Source organism: Dipodomys spectabilis, unplaced genomic scaffold, assembly GCF_019054845.1.
Source record: "Dipodomys spectabilis isolate Male_0828 unplaced genomic scaffold, ASM1905484v1 ptg000045l, whole genome shotgun sequence".
NCBI lineage: Eukaryota > Metazoa > Chordata > Mammalia > Rodentia > Heteromyidae > Dipodomys > Dipodomys spectabilis.
Window position 1 is genome coordinate 3,530,767 of NW_024870722.1, and position 15,871 is coordinate 3,546,637.

At 43.8% G+C, this 15,871-nt stretch overlaps 1 non-coding gene across 1 annotated transcript; it reads left to right on the forward strand.

Annotated features, from left to right (window-relative positions):
• Positions 1-821: 821 nt before the first annotated feature.
• LOC122107034 lies at positions 822-926 on the forward strand. The gene has a single exon (XR_006147286.1). It is a non-coding gene; the product is annotated as a U6 spliceosomal RNA (small nuclear RNA).
• The last annotated feature ends 14,945 nt before the right edge of the window (positions 927-15,871 follow it).

Below are 15,871 nucleotides of genomic sequence, written 5' to 3' on the forward strand. Positions count from 1 at the left end.
GGGAAAGAAGGAAAATATTTGAACGACCAATGAACCGAAGGCAGCTAAGCCAAAAGGCAAACGGCACAAGTATGCCGAGCAATCTGAAAAACCTTCTCCACTCCAGGAACTTCTTTCTGGAAGCTTCCCTTGTCTGTCTTTCTCCTTCAAAATCCAGCCTTATTGACTCCAGCCAAAGGAGATGTAATTGTGTAGGTAATGCTGGGTGGCAATCAGGACTGGGAAGGCTGATGAAAAGCAATGAAGTAAACATGGAAGCCCTATTTTACAGCCCAGCCAGCTTCGGGGGCTTTTATTTGATCTCCCAGAATCTGAGAGAGGGAAAAAAAGAACCAGAATGTATGTTCATATTTCATTTCTTAAAGATCAATCAAGTTAGCCAGGCACTAGTGACTTACTACTCCAATCTCAGCTACTCAGGGAGCTAAGATCTGGGAGTCAAGGTTTGAAGCCAGCTCAGGCAGACACAACCTTGACTCTTATATCCTGATTAACCAGCAAAAAGCTGGAAGTGAAGGCATGGATGTAGTAGTAGAGTGCAAAAAACACTAAGTTCAAGGCCCAGTACCAGCACAGATACACATAAACACACACCTACACACACACACCCAAAGAGCAGTACACTTTTCAACCAAGAGCAGGATTTCTTTTAGGTCAAGTAATGTCCTTCACAACAACACATGATAGTAATTGTATTTTCATTTCCTCTGATGGAGAGAACACAAGACTATGAGTATGGAATGGCCTCTAGAGACATTTGAAAAACTTAGGAAGAAAGCATTCATCCATCACTTCCATCCTCTTTAAGAACTAAACATCATGCTCTCTTCAGTAGTACGTATACTAAAATTAGAAGCATACAGAGAAGATTAGCATGGCCCCTGCACAAGGATGACATGCAAATTCATGAAGCGTTCCATATAAATATTTATTTTTTATTTTTATTTTTTGCTGTTGTTGGTCGTGGGGCCTAAACTCTGGGCCTGGGTGCTGTCCTTTAAGCTCTTTGGCTCAAGGCTACCACTTGAGCCACAGCGCCACTTCTAGCTTTTTCTGCTTATGTGTTGCTGAGAGATCGAACCCAGGGCCTCATGCATGCAAGGCAAGCGCTCTACCACTGAGCCACCTTCCTAGACCAGCATTCCATATTTTTTTGAAAATGAACTTTTTCAGCTTAGAGAGGGGGGAGAAGCTGGAGAGGTGGGGAGGGAAGGGATGGTAGGGGAAAAACAAAGGAGGGGGTAACAATGCTCAATAGGAAATGTACTCATTACCTTACTCATGTAACTGTAACTCCTCTGTATAGTATCTTTACAATTAAAAATATATATTAAAAATAAAAAATAAGTAAAAGAAAAAAAGAACTAAAGATCACAGGTTGTCCTGTGGCTAGAATTTAGACATTTCAGCACTTAGACATTTCAGTTCTTAGAAGTTACCTCAGAGATTACTGGCAACCTGTGGCAATCTCCACCTGTCCCCTCCCACCTCTTCCTCCAAACAGAGGCCACAAATACAGCAGACACCAGAGGGACAGGGGCTGGAGGGTTTCTTCCCAGTGCACTTGTTTCTTAGACTCATAGCAGCCAGGGGCTAATGGAGCTCTAAGAGACAATTGGTTTCCATTCTCAATGTTGCTTTCTTAAGAATAAGTAACTAGCCAGGCACCAGTGGCTCACACATGGAACCTTTGAGGTCCCAAGCCAGCCCAGGCAGAAAGGGCAGTAAAGTCCAAGAAATCCCATCTCCAACAAAGAACCAGAAGTGGAAGTGCAGCTCAAGCATTAAAGCACTAGCTATATGAGAAACACACACACACATACACACACACAAACTACTGAGTTCAATCCCTGTTACTGGAGGAAAAAATAATAATAATAACTAAATGAAACCTGCCCTGACTTTATCTATGAAACAAAAAATCAGGTGTGACTCTCTTGATTTTGTTTATTAATTTTATTTATTGGAGCAATTTGGTTTGTATGGTCATATGATTCCTATCATCTATCAGAAAATAAAGCTACTATACTCATTACCTGACTTATATAACTGTAACTCTCTGTACATCACCTTTATAATAACAATAAAATAAAAAGCGAAACCTTGAACTACATTTTGAGCACACCCGAAGAATAAAAACACACACACAAATGTTAAGTCCCTTCTTTTCTTTAGCACTGAGCAGTCTTTTTGACATCCATCAATACCAAATGTTACCTATTGAAAGAAAACTGTGAAGGCTTGTGTTCAGTCTCAAGCAGGCAACCAATTAGTATTTAAAGAATGAATGAGAAAGAAAGGGAAAATAATAGTCACTTCCTTGATGACAGCACAGGGCATCTGAGGTATTTTGCACAAGTCTTGTGACTCCCTGCGTTAGGGCCCAAGGGCCTCTGGATAAGTTTAGTCTGGAGATTGAGAGAGTCTGGTCTAAGCCCACGCTCATGTCCCATCTTTCACTCAGACAGGTCTCAAAACATTTGTCCAACCAGGCTGATTGATGGGCCTGGAATGGCTGTGTTTGCTGCCAGGGTGAGGCACAGCAGCTGTTTAACAGCCCTGCAAGTGACCCTGGTCAGCACTTTCAAGGCAGGAAGCACCAAAGAATAGAGTGTCCACTCAAAGCCATCACAAAGGCAATGGGAGGAGGAACTTCCTCCCCTTGTAAATGGGCCCGCAGGCTGGCCACTCTAATGACACATACACAAGTGACAGGGAAAGAGGCAGAAGGAGGGATGAATGGGAGCAAAATTGTTCCCAAACAATTCCAGCTTCGCCCCTTGTCACTCTGGAAAACAATTGGAACCTGTGGCCCGCTGTGCCTTGAACACGAAGTAATGTCTAATCTCTTCATTCCATGGCTGGTGTAACAATTTCCCAGTCCTGGTCAGTTCCTGGCTTTGGCAGGCGCAAAGTGTCCTTGAGTGGTCCTCTTCAGAGGGACAATTCATGTGTCCACTGCTGTGTATAGTGCACATGTGTTACACATTTCTTACACCTCACACAGCTGGAGCCCCTTCCAAACCTCTGCACCTGGGTATCCAGTGTATTTCCTAAAGGCCTGTTGGTTAAAGACTTGCTCACCAGCCTGAGGCACTTTTGGGAGATAGTGAAGCCTTTAGAAAGTAGAGCTTAGAGGGTAGAAGTTAGGTGACTGGGGACATGCCCTTAAAGTGGGTATTGAAACCACAGCTCATTCTCTCTCTCTCTCCCTCTTTGCTTCTTGGCCACCATGAGGTGAGCAGCTTCCTCTACCACAGGCTCCTACACATGATGCTCAGTTTCACCACAGGCCTAGAAGCAATCAGGTCAATCAATCATGGACTGACTGAAGTCCTTTAACCAAAAAAATTAAAAAAAAAAAAAAACATAAGACAAAATAAACTTTGCCTGCATTTAAGTTGAATACCTTGGGTATTTTCTTACAGTAATGGAACACTGATGGACATACAGCCTAAGCCTATGATCTGCCTCCTCCATCTCACTATGGCAAGAAGGGAAACAGAAAACTAAATTCAACTGGACATTCATTGCCTTCAAAATGAAGCTGACAGAAAGGTTGGAGGTGGGAGAGTTTCACACAAAAAATCCTGCCTCCTATTGTAGACAAATTCTGCTTCTCCTTCATCCATCCGCACTCTTTTCCCTTAGGATTTTAAACTTTGTGCCTTTTCCTAGCCTGAGTTAGTAAAAATAAAATCTATGCAACATTGGCCTGTGAAGTGCTGTGATTTCTAATTACAGAGACAGATGGAGGCAGATCCACATTATACAAGGACTAACTTTATACAACCTTGATGATGCAAAGCATCTACAAATTTACCAGCACAAATTAAGCCTGCCCAAGCAAAGGGCTTCACAACTTACATTTCATTCATTTCCAGAAAGGCTGCACATGAGCCTATGGGTTGACAAGAACATTCTTCTCCTTGAGTTTCAGCTTCCTGATGAGGAATGAAGTTAATCATCCCAAATAGGATGCCGTAGGTACCAGGGAACCCTGAGAGTATGCAGCTGCCCTGAGAGTATCTTTCTTTTGCATTTTGTTTCCCCTTCCTACATAAATGTTCCACAAATGGGTATAGACATTTGTATAGTCAGAGCCAGGAAACACCCTTCCACAGACACTATTATGAGTCGACCTTTCCTACTTTGCAAATGAGTCTATTCCTACCAAGTGGCTGTCGTCCCAGCATTCAAGAAGCAAGCAGGGAAGAAAGAGTAAACATGTAGAAGAAACAAAATTGATTCTAGCTCTGTAGTTAAGAGGATTCTTTAAATGATTTTTTAATTGATTGATTGATTGGTTGATTTTGGTCGATTGTGGGGCTTGAATTCTGGGTCTGGGCGCTCTTCAGCTCAAGGTGAGCACTCAACCTCTTGAGCCACAGCACTACTTCCAGTTTTCTGGTGATTAATTGGAGATAAGAGTCTCATGGGCTTTCCTGCCTGAGCTGGCTTTGAACTGTGATCCTCAGCTCTCAGCGCTTTGGGTAACTAGGATTATAGGCTTGGGCCACTGGCACCTGCCCGACATAATGTTTTATTTGATAATAGGTGTTATCTGTAAAGCTATTGTGGCAAATTTATTAAATTTTAAGGTGATGTAATCACATAATAATCATAAAGTAATTTATGCTTAAAGACAAAAAGAGGAGGAGGTGTGAGTTCCAGGCTAGCCTGTGCCACAGTGAAACTTTGTCTCAAAAAAGAATAGTAACAGGCTGGGATTGTGACTTTGTAGTAGAGTGCTTGCCTAGCATGTGTGAAGCCCTGGGTTGGATTCCTCAGTACCACATACACAGAAAAGACGAGAAGTGACACTGTAGATCAAGTGGTAGAACACCAACCTTTGCGCAAACAAAGCTCAGAGGCAGTGTCCAGGCTCTGAGTTCAAGCCCCAGGACTGGCCAAAATAAAAAATAGTAACAATATGGTCCCAGGCCTGTTGATGATAAGCACTTGGCTGGAGGAAGCAGTCTACTACTGAGTCATGCAAGCAGGTCCTGGACAAGCGTATGCTCAGTGCCTATACCAGGTAATGCACACAGCTAGGAGTTGGGAAGAGCGTTGCAGCCCTTGGTTGGACTGGGATAACAAAGAAAAGAGCATCTGCTTAGGCTGTGAATAACATAAGAAGCGGGAACTGAATAAGGATGGCAGATGAGGAGGTCCTTCTGGGCCTGCATTCCTTCAGTGAAATAAGCATCCTCCAGGCCTCCTCCTAGATCCAAGCTGCCTATCTGAGCCATTACATCCCCTCCTCAGTCATCAAGACCGGGGCCTTATTTGTTCCAGTCTCCCTCTGCCTCCTCTCCCCTTCTGCCTGAACAACAACTCCTATTTGGTCACATTGCAAACAGTAGGCTCACAGCAATGGTGTTTTCCCATCAATTTTCAAAGAGGCCTATTGAGACATGACAGACAAGGGTTAAAGATACGGGAGGCTGGGTGCTGGCGGCTCACATCTGTAATTCCATCTACTTAGAAGGCTGAGTTCTGAGGATTGTGGTCTGAAGCCAGCCCAGACAGGAAAATTCATGAGACTTTTTTTTTTTCCAATCCTAGGGCTTGAACTCAGGAACTGGGTGCTGCCCTGAACCTCTTTGTGCTCAAGGCTAGTGCTTTACCACTTGAGCCACAGCTTCACTTCCTGCTTTTTCTGATTAGTTTATTGAAGGTCAGAGTCTCACGGACTTTCCTGCCCCAGATGGCTTCAAATCACCATCCTCAGATCTCAGCCTCCTGAGTAGCTAGGATTACAGGCATGAGCCACTGGCACTGGACTCCATGAAACTCTTATCTCCAATTAGCCACCTGAAAACTAGAAATGGAGCTGTGGCTCAAAGCGGTAGAGTGTTAGCCTTGGGGAAACAAGCTTAGGGATAGTGGGACAGTGCCTAGGCCCTGAGTTCAAGCCCCACAGCTGACAAAAGAAAGAGAGAGAGAGAGGGGAAAGAAAGAAAGAAAGAAAGAAAGAAAGAAAGAAAGAAAGAAAGAAAGAAAGAAAGAAAGAAAGAAAGAAAGAAAGAAAGAAGGAAGGAAGGAAGGAAGGAAGGAAGGAGAAAAAAGAAAAGAAAAGAAAGAAGAAAGGGAGAAAACTAAGAACCTCTACTGGAAGAACTTGTCCTATTTATGCCATGTACAAAATTAAAATAAATAAAGGAGGGCTGGGAAGGTGGCTCAGTGGTAGAGCACTTGCCTTGTATGCATGAGGCCCTGGGTTCGATTCCTCAGCACCACATAAGCAAAAAGAAAAAAGCCGGAAGTGGCACTGTGGCTCAACTGGTAGAGCGCTAGCCTTGAGCTGAAGAGCTGAGGGACAGCGCCCAGGCCCAGAGTTCAGGCCCCATGACTGTACCTAAAAAAAATAAAACTAAATTAAATTAAATAAATAAAGGAGTCAAAGCCCAAAGAAATAAATGCTATGAGTGAGAAAAGGTAACAACTGTTCTTCTCAAGGAGTGGTAACTTCTTTCTTTCTTTCTTCCTCCTTTCTTTCTTTCTTTCTTTCTTTCTTTCTTTCTTTCTTTCTTTCTTTCTTTCTTTCTTTCTGTCTGTCTGTCTGTCTGTCTGTCTGTCCGTTTCTTTCTTTTTAGCAACTGATAGTATTTTTATTAAATGTTTATTAAAACACATACCTTTTTGTTAGACATTTTTGTAATTATTAAAGCATCTCAACCATACATATGAATGGGTTTCGTTGTGACATTTCCACAAATGCATCTATCACATTTTCAGCCTGCTATAGCCACAAGGAATGGCTACAACTACCAAGCTCAATAGACAAGCTTTGAGGAGAAGAGCCAGGCCAGGGAAGATATCCAGGGAAAACTTGGCCACTGCTTCTTTCCCTTCTCTAAAAAAAAATACACTAAAAGCAGATTGCTTCCCAAGTCCCTGGAGCAAATGCCATGCTTGCCCAGAGTCCTTACATCAACCCAAAAAGTCAGAAGGGAGGCAAGCTAGCTCCAGTTCCTATTTACTTGAACACTCCTACAGGACCAGCCCCTCTGCCCCTTCTCTCCCAAACCCCTTTAGCTCATTGTCTCTTTTCTTTCTTATTCTCCTCTAGAATGATCCTTCTGCTATAAGTCCCCAGTGGGATGTGTTCTTCCTTTCCCACAGCGTGGACGTGTGAAACTCTTCCCCATTTTGCCCTCAAATATTCTCCAAAGTTTTGGCTCTGTTCTCAGGCTCTTTCCAGCACATTCTCTACCTCCTCTTTTCCTCCCTCTCCACCCACCCTCCTCAAATAACACAAATCCTTGCAGAGGACGCTTTTGGGGGTGTTTAATAAACACCATAGGGCATGACCCGGTCCTGAGGCCCCCTCTGACTGAGGTTGTACAAATCTGATTTCATGGGCTCAGTATTAGCTTGAGCCATACAAAATTGCTGTTATTCAACCACGTTGACATCTGAAAAGAACGACAATTTTGTGAGCTTCAATCTAATAAAAGAGCTGGGTATTCAAATATGAAAAACATATGATCTTACACCCCACCTGCTCTCTGTCCAAATGGCGTATATAAATTTGGAAGTGGGGTTGTGGGAAGGGTATTATGTTCTGAAAAATACAGTGCTTCTCAGTTGGGGGCATTTTTGCCCTAACAGGATATTTAGGAATGTCTAGAGACATTTCTCACTGCCATAATGGGATAGAAGATGCTACTGGCTTTTTAGGGATAGAGCTGAATGTCCCCTTACTGCACAAACTTAGCACATGAATTATGTGTCCCAATATCAACAGTATGGATTGAATAACCCTTATCTCAAATATTTGGAACTAGAAATGTTTCAGATTTCAGATATGGGACACTTTCAGAATATATGCATATACAGGGGAATATCTTGGGGATGATATTCAAGTATAAATATGAAATTCATATATGTTTCACATATACTTTATCCACATAGCCTAAAGGTCTTTTTATTTTCTGTCAGTTGTGAGACTTGAACTTAGGGCCTAGGCACTTTTTTCCTCAAGGTTAGCACTCTCCCACTTTGAGCCACTTCCAGTTTTCTGGTGGTTCATTGGAGATAAGTCTCTCACAGACTTTCCTCCCCCAGGCTAGCTTCGAACCATGGGCCTCAGATCTCAGCCTCCTGAGTAGCTAGGATTACATACATGAGGACCAGCATCTGGCTCTAAAGGTCGTTTTTACCTTCTTTTTAGTGTGCCTGTGTTTTGACGGCACCCTGTCTCACAAAGTCAGTGGTGGAACTTTCCACTTGTGGAGCCATGCATCAGCGATCAGAAGAGTTGCAGATTTTGAAGCATGGAGATTTGAAAGATGCTAGATTTTTTTTTTTCCAACTAGGAACATTCAACCTATATTGCCAGGGTTGAGAAAACCCGGTATGGAGTGTTTTCTGAAGACCCAGAGGCTTGGATGTGTAGTGAAGCAGCTGCATGGAGAAGACAGAAGGACAGTGCTCCCGGCTCCTCTGGCCTGAGGCAGGGCTGTGCAGCCCTGTCCGGCTCTTATAGCCATCCTTACAACCAGAGCCGCTTCCCCGAGCAGCCGCCTGCCTCAAGGCTCTTCCTCAGCTCTCCCCCATGTTGAACGTGCTGGGCGTTTTCTGGCTATCTCCAAGCCCTAAGCCAAATCCCTGAGTCAGAAACTGCTCAGCCCCTGCTCTTCTGATACATCCTGCCTGAGAAGGGCTCTCAACCTTTGCCTATTGCCTGGATAGTCCAGGGGCATGCAAAGCTCACCCCACCAGCTGGTCCCATCAGGATCCTAAAACTACACCAAGCAGCCCTGCCTGCTTCAGAGCCAGCTGTAGTAGCTGACAGGGTATCCTGGAAGGGATGGGTTGTCACTTGGTGATGGAGAAAGGAATTTAAGAGACTGTTACCTACCTCCTCCAGCTGCTGCTGCTGCTCCCTACCATTAACCAAAGAACTGGAAAGGCCAAGTAAATATAGTTTGTGCCGACTGTCCATAAGCTAGATTCACCCTTCATATGCCACCAATTCAGCTCTTTCCAGCTCTTGCTGTTGGCAGATAGTCTGTCTGAGGCTAAGGCACACTCTCAATTTATTTATGAACGTGAACCTGAAGTATAGCCACCAAAAAAAAAAAAAAAAAAAAATCAATCATCCACTCAGAGAAATGGAAGGAATGTTGGGAACCAACTAAACAAGGCCATGTTGGAGTTTCCAAAAATAATAAATCTAACATTGTGCTCCAAAAGATTCCTAATGGGAATTAGGAATTAGGTCTCCCTAGAAAATCCTCCCTAACAAAGAGATGCCTTCCTGCTGTCCCAGCTTCTCCCCATCCAGCTACAACTGGAGAGTCTGTAATAAAACAGGAGTCAGGGTGGCGGGGGATGGGGGGGCTGGAGAAGCGGGGGGAGATTTTTGAAAATAAAACTGAAGACATATGATCCTGTTCTAATACTTTAGACTGTTCTCTGCTTTTCGGAACTTAAAATCTGTCTGCTGTTCACCAAATGACACAGTTGCTTGCTGGCAGATGGAGGAAAGAGAAGAGGCTAAATGTATTTTAATGGGACCATTCAGATTATGTCAAAAGGTGAGGAAAAAAACATTTGCCTGCCAAGAAAATAAGCATTGGTCTAAAAGAAGTATAGTGCGTTCTGTGCCTTCACTGTTGACTCCCCCATCCTTTCTTTTTTTCGATTTTTATGATAATCTGATTCCATAGGAGAGACACTAGGTCACCTATGGCAGGCAAATGTATGTTTTCTTAAGCCAAGCAATGTGGGCAGAAGGCAGAAGAGTTAAGTAAAGTGTGCTGGCGTTGGTTAAGCCAAATAGGAGCACTACAACTTTTAGACTTAAGCAGCTGCAGCTTTATGATGAGACTTTTGAGAAACAAAGCAATCATCCGTATCTCAATCCTCGCTCAGTGCTGCAGGAGTGTACTAAAAATAAATCATTTTTTTTCCTCTCTCTGCTTTCATCATACAAACAATAAACCTTGGAACTCCACGTCACAGAATTGAGATTTCCATTCAAGCTAGAATACATCCTATGTTAAGATACTCTCTCGGCCTTCACTCAGTGTTCCACTGAAGGAATGGTAGGGACATGCATTTACTCCTGGATTACAGCAGGTACAGGTGACTCAGTTATCCAATCCAGAGAAAAGATGGCTCCCTGCAAATTGTGGCTGCTTCTAGGGCCTGTGGGGTGCTAACAACTAAAGTAGCTCACAGTGGAATTGCTTTTTAAAAAAGAAAGAAAGAAAGAAAGAAAACACTAACAAGTCAATTTGACACACATTTTCTCCTGCACTTCTCGAGGAAAGAAGAAAATCCTGGATTTTAGTGAGTTTCTGCTTTCTATTTTACAGCTAAAGAAGCAATCCAAATAATGTCTGGGAACTTCTAAGAAATGCTTTCAGGGATGAGGGGGTGGACAGAAACTTCCTGTGGAACAGAAAAGCAGACCCAGTCCACTTGACCTTGATTTTCAATGGGAATGAATCCAGATCATGGAAGTAAAATCTCAAGATGCTTCTGAAATTTTTTTAAATATTTTTTTGTCTTAAATGAGAAAGAGTAGCCAGGCATTGGTGGCTCATGCCTGTAATTCTAGCTATTAAGATCAGGAGGATCATGGTTTGAAACCACCTAGGCTGAAAAGTCTGTGAGACTTCATATCCAATTGGTTAACAAAATGTCAGCCTGGAAGTATGGTTCAAACAGCAGAACTCCAGCTGTGAGCAAACATGCCTCTTGAGCATGTCTTGAGTTCAAATTCCATTACCTGAAAAGTGGGAGGTGGGGGGTAGAGAGGTAGAGCCTGTCTGTGGCTAGCTGATTGGCAGTGATTTTGGCAGTTCCTGTGAAGATACAAAGGAAGCAGGTGGAGCAATAGCAAACATTCAGACATTTGTCTCTACTGACAATGTTCCAAACTCTTCCATTGTGGTAATTTGTTCTGATACATTCAACATTAACTCTGTGTGTGTGTGTGTGTGTGTGTGTGTGTGTGTGTGTGTGTGTTACAATCTATGACCCACATGTAGCTAGAACTATTTCATCACTAATCCACCAAAGGTGCTACAGGAATATATTTTAAAAAATTATACCAGAGGATACATTACAAGCATAAAAGATTGTATTTGGGGGCTGGGAAGGTGGCTCAGTGGTAGAGCGCTTGCCTTGCATGCTTGAGGCCCTGGGTTCCATTCCTCAGCACCACATAAGCAGGAAAAAAAGCCAGAAGTGGCACTGTGGCTCAAGTGGTAGAGCGCTAGCCTTGAGCTGAAGAGCTGAGAGACAGCGCCCAGGCCCAGAGTTCAGGCTCCACAACCGGACCCCCCCCCCAAAAAAAATTGTATTTTGAAGTGGTTAGTGATTAATATTTGGCTGAGTAAAAGTTGCCCATCTATTACCATTTCTGCACAAATAAAGCATAAAGATTCTATGGGCCCTAATTAGAATATTAGGGAACCAACAGAGTAGGCCTTCAATTCTGGTTAGGCCTGTGTCACTCTATTCATGGGGCAGTCTAACCTGACTCTATTTGTGAGCAGCCCTGCCAATGTATCTGGGAATAAAGATTGTCACCTCACTGGTCCACAGAATATGAAAAAAAAAAATTAGATTTAACTCTTGGCTTTCATCTTAGCCTTGAGGTGGTAGAAGTGGGGCTGTGTAATCTCCACCTGCCTCTCTTTATTTATTTACTTTTTGTACTGAAGTCTGTATGGTACCAGGACCTTGATCCACCTGCCTCTGGTCACCTGTCTATTTATCAAGAGAGGCCGATTGCTAAAATGCCACATAGCTAAGGCAGCAACCACTACCAAGAACCTTGTATGTGCTAGCAGTGACCCAGGGTCCATACAAGATGCGAAATGAGAAAAACGGGGCCCATGCCTGCAGGCCTGACCCCCAGCGCAGAATCTCAGACAGGTGAGCAATGGAGCAGAAAGTGATCACACCAAGGAAAAGAGTTTAAAAATTGTTGAAACTGGTCAGACAGGGAGAGAGCATGCCTGCCTGAGCCAGCCTCTGTTCTCACCCTTGTTTTCATCCCACTAATTCATCTGAAGAAGGAGAAGGAGGAAGAGGAGGAGGAGAAAATAGAGGAAGAAGAGAAGGAAGAGGAAGGAGGAAGAGGAAGAAGAAAAGGAAGAGAGAGGAGGAAGAGGAAGGAGGAGGAGGGAAGAGGAGGAGGAGGAGGGGGAGGAGGAGGAAGAGGAGGAGGAGGAGGAGGAGGAGGAGGAGGAGGAGGAGGAGGAGGAGGAGGAGGAGGAGGAGGAGGAAAAAGATGGCGGTGGTGAAGGAAAGGAGAAAAGCCAATATGGAATCAAGCCAGTCTCACTGAGAAATATCCCCTGAAACAATTAAGGGTTAACTGCTACAACTGGGCAAGAATGAGAAATCTTCCAAACCAAGGTCTCTTCTACTTCTCATCGCATCACCTGTAAAATGTTTGCCATTCCCAATTCTACCTACCACTTAATATATTTAAATCAATTTATGCTTCTTTTTTTTATGCTTTTTTTATGCTTCATTGTGTAGTTGAGGCTGGCCTTGAAAGTGTGATCCTCCTGTCTTCGCCTTCCAACTGTTGGGTTTACAAGAGTATACTACCATGCCCAGCTCTTTAAATATTCTCATGGTTAAATTTTTCTGACACACGGAGCTGGGGGTATGGCACAAATGGTAGAGCACCTGCCTAGCAAACACAACACTCTGAGTTGAAACCTTAGGACTGCAAAAAAATTTTTTTTAATTGATACCAATTTTGAATTGTAGGCCAACAATGCTTGCCATAAACAGAAGGTGACTATAGAAATAAATACAAGGAAAAAATGTTATAAATTTCAGCACAATACTGAGGCCTGAGAACATAGGGATTTCCTACCGCTTTGTTTATTAGAAATGATGAGGATGGTAATAATAGAGAAGAAAAGAGGGGGGGAGAAGAACTGGTATTGGAGAAGTATTCAAGACATTTTAGGATCACAAGAGGAGCTCCTGATTTAATCAATGGGTATGAAATACTATCTTGTGATATTGGTTAATAGATATTTACAGCTAGGAGCATTGATCCAATAGAAGAGCACCTGTCTAACAAACAGTTCAAACCAGAGGACCCCCCCCTCCAAAAAAAAAAAAAAAAACCTCTATAATGATTATTTAGTCCAGATGGCCAATGACACATCTGTAATCCTAGCTACTCAGGAGGCTGGGATCTGAGGATCCCACTTTGAAGCTAGCCCAGGCAGGAAAGTCCATGGAAACTTACCTCCAATTAACCACCAAAAAGCTGAAAGTGGAGCTGTGGCTCAAGTGATAGAATACTAGCTTGGAACACAAAAGCTTGGGATAGTACCCAGGCCTTGAGTTCAAGCCCTAAGACTGGCATGCATAGTGTCACCAGACAAAAGGCTCCTCACTGTTCTCCAAGGAATGGTAAGCTATCCCACAAATACTGGGAGGAGGGCACACTGCCACTCATAGTAACGGCTCTAATGTTTCATCTTCTTAGGAAATACAATGACTGTTTAGAAATAATGAAGTGTATTCTTCAAAATAAGCCAACTTCCAACTCCTCAAATCTCCCTTAAAATGCTATGCAGTCTCTGCCAGCTGTGAAATTCTTTGTTAATGCATCAAATGATTATATATCAATTGGAAAGGATAGGAGAAAGCCTTATTAAAGTCCAATTTTTCAAAATATTTCTGGGGAGCTGGCACTGGCCAGGAGTTGGGCAGGACAAAACCATAAGGGAAAGTTGACAGAGGATGTTAAAATTTCATCTTCTGAGCAGGCCTGAGACAGAAGCGATAACATATCAGGAATAAGACTCAAATCACAGCATCCCAGAGGTTACCAAATGCCCTGGAAACTTAGCACTTACCTTCACACCTTACCATTCCCTGATGCCCAAATCTAGATGACGAAAAGTCCTCCTCAGCCCCCGCCAGCCCATTTTGTGCTATGAAAGCTAGAATCAGCATGTTAGGAGCCCATCAGATAAACAGCTGACATACTAAATATAAACCACCTTTCTTCATGTTCCATCTTAACTGGAGAACTTCAAAACTGCACACAGACTCTACCTCCTCCTCCAAACAGCCTCTCAACACCCATCACCCCCACCAAATCTCAACTGTAAAGCAACTTGTGACTAATACACCAGTTAGCCAGGACCACTGGCATTTAATACTATCAAATCTTTATAGCATGTGGGCTAGGAGCCAGGACTGAGCTGAGGGAATGATGGGGGGGGGGGGTGGAGGGAGGGGCTGGAATCCTTAAAGGCTTCCCAAACTACTGACCGGTCTTGTTAAGGGCACAGGCGGAGGGGGAAACCATTTTCCCTCTCTACCCTTCTAGGTCCATTGACTAGGAGCCTGTAAATAACTGAGGAAAGACAGGTTCACTGGAGAAAAAAAATAAATGCACATCCTTCTTACAGGGCAAGAATACTCAGAGGTGACGGAGTCAAAGCTGTGGTGAGAATACATCTGACAACAGGAGAAAAGGCACGTACATATGGAAAATGAATGACAGCTGGGAAGACAAATGGGCTCTTAGGGGAGAAGATGGGTGACAGGAGAGTCTGATGACACTGTTTGCATGATTTGGAGACTCCTAGTCTCCACGAAGAGATTACTTAGCTGCACACAGGGTAGAGATTTGTGATCACTGAGTTCCTTTGGGAGTCTCTGCTTTCAGGCAAATAAGGGATTTCAGCAACTTGAATGCTATCAGTTTTAAATACTTCTTGGACCCAAACCTGGCATATTTGGGGATGACCCATCCTGGTCCACCTCACAGGCAGTAGCTACACAGGGCAGAGAGTGCAAGAAAGGCCAGGCATTGTCCACCCTCCCCAGGCATTCTTCTAAAGGGGATGCTACAAATCACTTACAGTGATCCCAGCAGGTTTCTGGGATGGGTGACCTTTAGCTAGATTATGTATCAATTGGACAGAGGAAAATAGTGAGGGGGCAGAAGGGAAGTGACTCCCTCAAAGCTCAGTGCAAAGGCCCCTGCTGGTTATCCTAGCCATTGGGAAGGTGAGGCAGAAGATCACAAGTTCAAGGGTAGTAGATTCCATAGCAAGACTCTCTAAAAAAAAATTCCATGGACAGAATGCTGGTCTCCTTTCTCTCTTGAGATGGTTCCACCCATTCCCTTCCAGCATTACCAATTAGCCCACAGAGCTGCTTCACCAGGAAAAACAGATCCAGCCTGTCCAGCCAGCACCTTTTGCCAGCCTGGGATTCATAGACTATAAAACAAGAAAAAAGAAAACTGGAAGAGGCCACATGCATGCCCGCCCACCCACCCTAGGACAAACGGGGAGGGCCTTTATTCTCCTCATGCCAAAGTTAGTTTTGCTGGGAGAAGCTTCTTTTCACCAAAACCTTTAGGATCTTTAGCAGCCAAGGTTGAAACAAAGAAGCTTAGAGAAGCAGGGAACAAATAAACCAAAACAACCCACAGAGAAGGAGGACAGGAAAAAAAAAAAACATTTCCAGACAGAGGAAGCCAACTTCTATTTAGCCTCTGTCCTGCTGAGCCCAGCCCAGCCGGCCCAGATAGGGCCCCAAGGTAGCCCTTTATCAGTGCCCTCATGTCAGAAAACTCTTCTCCCCCCCCCCACTCCTTCTTAAAAATATGAACAGGGGTTGGGAGTGGGGTGTGGAGCTGGCCCTCTTTTCCAGTTGATGGAGCGGGGAGGATTGCTCACTGTAACAGGTGCACTGGCCATTCACAAAGCACAGAGGCGGTGTGGAGCTGAAAGATGAAGAAATTGCTTGTTCTCTTTGTCAGCTGCTCTTATAGGCAGTGCAAAAAAACCTGCTTTGGAGAGAGATATTGTGTTCCTGGTTTTGCAAAGGGAGGGGAGGGTAGCAAGAG